At 49.6% G+C, this 3092-nt stretch overlaps 1 non-coding gene across 1 annotated transcript; it reads left to right on the top strand.

The window, feature by feature from the left end:
- Nucleotides 1-2594: 2594 nt before the first annotated feature.
- On the top strand, nt 2595-2704 carry TRNAL-CAA (transfer RNA leucine (anticodon CAA)). The gene is made up of 2 exons: nt 2595-2632; nt 2659-2704. It is a non-coding gene; the product is annotated as a tRNA-Leu (tRNA).
- Nucleotides 2705-3092: the final 388 nt, after the last annotated feature.

Genomic DNA, 3092 nt, shown 5'->3' with positions numbered 1-3092 from the left:
GCGGTCTAGTAGCTCACCAACAGGGCCACCGCCATGTATATCCCGAAGTCAGGGGATTGCATCAGTGCGTTGCAACCCTGCTCAACTGTAAGGTGAGACGCTAGTTTCCCGCTTTCATTCGGCTTTCTGGCCGCTCTGGGTTCCGTTGCTCTAACGGCTCCCTCTTGCTCTTTCTTTCCACCTTTGTGCTGCGCGCTCCGCGCTCTTCTCCTGTCTACCTTCCCTTTGCCCGGCCGCTCGGCCACTGCATGCTCTCTTGTCTGTGGCAGTCTCCTGTTGTTCACCCAGTCTCCGGGGACTCTTCCATTTCCTGCTTACCTTGTAATAACATCGAGGTTCCAGTCCGTTTTCATTCCTTTCCTAGGACGTTACCCCGCTCTTCAGTAAGCATCCTTGCTGTGCATTCTGGACCCTATAGTCCATTCCTCTTACCTGTGACTGGCCATTCAGGTTGAAGTCTTTCTCCGGTGGTCTATCTGCTCGAATACTCTACTCATCCATCACCCGACCGGTGGAACAACTGCTTTAGCGGCCATCCTGTTACCAAACCAAACCTACCTGCACTAGCTAAGGATACCAGGGTATTTCTGCCTGTCGGCTTTTCCCTGGAGTGGGGTTGGCTCCCCGGAGACCCCACTGCCAGGCTTTTTGCATATTAGTCAAAGTGGCCGCTGGGGGAGCCCGCCCTTACCTCTTCCAAAAGAAGGGAAAGAAGAAGACAGCACCTCAGAGGGGACAGAAGTAGATTGCGTCCTCTGACGACTCCTCATAAACACCAGGTGAGGAGTCGGAGGGAGAGGCTTGTATAGTCACCAAAAGTAACCCCATAGATTCTGAGACACGGCCTGGCTGGGCACTCTTACAGGAGCAGGCTGTTATTGGCAGCTCGGCCCAATACAGAGAGCTTTAGCCTGGCTCTCAGATAATACAGACCAGGCTGTTGTGGGCAGACAGACCCAGTACAGAGGGCTCTGGCTCGGCTTTGAGATAATACAAGGCAGGCAGTTAACGGCAGATTTGCCTGACACTGGGAGCCATGGCATGCCTGCAAACTCCTACAGGAAGAGGCAGTTAATGGCAGATTGGTCCAGTAGAGAGGGCGCTTTCCCATCTGTGATCCGGACTGAGCATGCTGTTAATGGCAGATTGGTCCATACTGACAGCCACGTCATAGCCTTGAGATTCTTCAGGAGCACGACTCTGCGTTTTGCACCTTTCCACAGTCCACGGACAGGACCCTGCTTAGCCTTGGAATACCTGCAGAGACTACATGCACCCTATCTCTTCCTTCCCAAAGGCATCCGCACTCTAGTGCATGGCACTGGGCTGGGCTGCATTAGGGCTCTCAGACCCCACCTCTGCGACAGTCCTCTAGTTTAACCATCTTTTGCAGGTCCTTTACAGTCCACCGCAGTATGTCACCGAAGTTCAGATCTACCAAAGTTGTAAACGTTTTTATTGCTGATGTCACTGGCGAATATCTAGTGCTGATCTTTGTTGTAAAAAGTTTCTATGCTAAAGTCTGAACTACAATCGTCTAACTCGAATGGCTGTTGTGACATCACCCAGATATGATGGCTGTCCACAGCCTTGCTTAAGACTTTGGTGGTTTTTAGGTCTTCTCCAACTCCCTAAAATGAGAAAATTGGCCCATTTGCTGACAACTTTTTTGTGCAAATGTGGGGTCCCCCTCCCCTTATCCACTCCCCATACTCTGCCATTCCCTTTACTTTTCCAAATTTAAATCAACCCTTTTATTAATGTCCCCCTCTATATACTGTATTTAACCTTTTAACTTGTCTTCCCCTGTCACCCTGCCTATCCACAGTATGCCTTCTGTTTTGTCAACAACAAAACTGCTGTCTAAAGGGTAGTCTGTTTTTACCCCTTCAAGATCACGGTATGCGATTCACAATACCTGTTCTAGAATATTCTGTTCCTAATGGCCATTGAGGTTTCTCTCATTGGCCATACCTGCCTGTAATAACTGGGTGCTGATAACATTTGTTTAGTGTTTAATTACTGCTGAATGCTTTGGTAGCGCCCTCTGTGGGTGTCCGTCCTAAAATATTCCAGAAAAGTGTCTGCTCTGGACTACCCCACTACTAACGAGCGATCTAGAAGGGGGCATTGCTGATATTTGTTCTAAAATGCTGCTTTGCCAAGAGCTGTTCTAGGAACCCCAACTGTTGATGTGTGCCCCAGAATATTAATGTATTGATGGCTGCCCTTGAATATTCAGCAGGTGATGAAAGATGCCGAGTTGGAGGCTGTTTTGCAAAATTCCATCCTTGATGTCCGAGACTGAATGTTTCCCGGCTGGTGTTTGTCCCAATGTATGCCACTGCTGGTGTCTGTTCTGGAATCCATGTTAAGCGTGTTCTGATGTAGTCCGTACCTGATGCCTGTTGTGGAACATGCCCTTGCTTATCTGCAATGCAGAACACGAGAGTGATGTTGCATAGTGTGTGATATTCCGTTGCAGATGATTAAAGCTGAATGCTGCTTCTCAGGTTCCCGTTACACGCTGATATGCGGGTGTTTCTCCTGCAGCTCCAGAGCCTGTACTCTTTACCCTGCTGCACCTTCCAGTTGTCAGGATGGCCGAGCGGTCTAAGGCGCCAGACTCAAGAGCTGATTCTCTTTCCCAGCTGGGTGTTCTGGTCTCCAATTGGAGGCGTGGGTTCAAATCCCACTTCTGACACAACCTTTTTTTTTTTTTTTTCCAGCCGCTTTTGGATCGGGGTGATTCGCGCCACGGTATATAGACGGTCCTTAAACTTGCCAATCCTGACAGATCGCTCTAACTTGTAGGGGTGCGCACGGAGGGTGGGGAGAGCTGGGCTGTTGTCTTCAGGAAACACGTCACAGGAGGCGGGCTGAGCCCTGGCCACTGATTGGTGGTAAATCCCACTAGTTGCGCGTGAAGGACTGGAGCTGAGATGTATTCATTGGGCCATAGAGTACTGTAGGAGAGAGATCTGCGAGAGGACGTAACTTGAGTTTATTTTGCAGGTGACCTAGGTGTGTAAAATAAAATGTGAAAAATATCAGTAAAAGAATGCCGCGCCCAACGTGGGGCTCGAACCCAC

The sequence above is a fragment of the Ambystoma mexicanum genome, chromosome 13 (genome assembly GCF_040938575.1).
Source record: "Ambystoma mexicanum isolate Mex_15411 chromosome 13, UKY_AmexF1_1, whole genome shotgun sequence".
In the NCBI taxonomy this organism is placed as follows: domain Eukaryota; kingdom Metazoa; phylum Chordata; class Amphibia; order Caudata; family Ambystomatidae; genus Ambystoma; species Ambystoma mexicanum.
The sequence above is the reverse complement of the archived record's forward strand: the minus strand, read 5'-3'. Positions and strand labels throughout refer to the sequence as shown.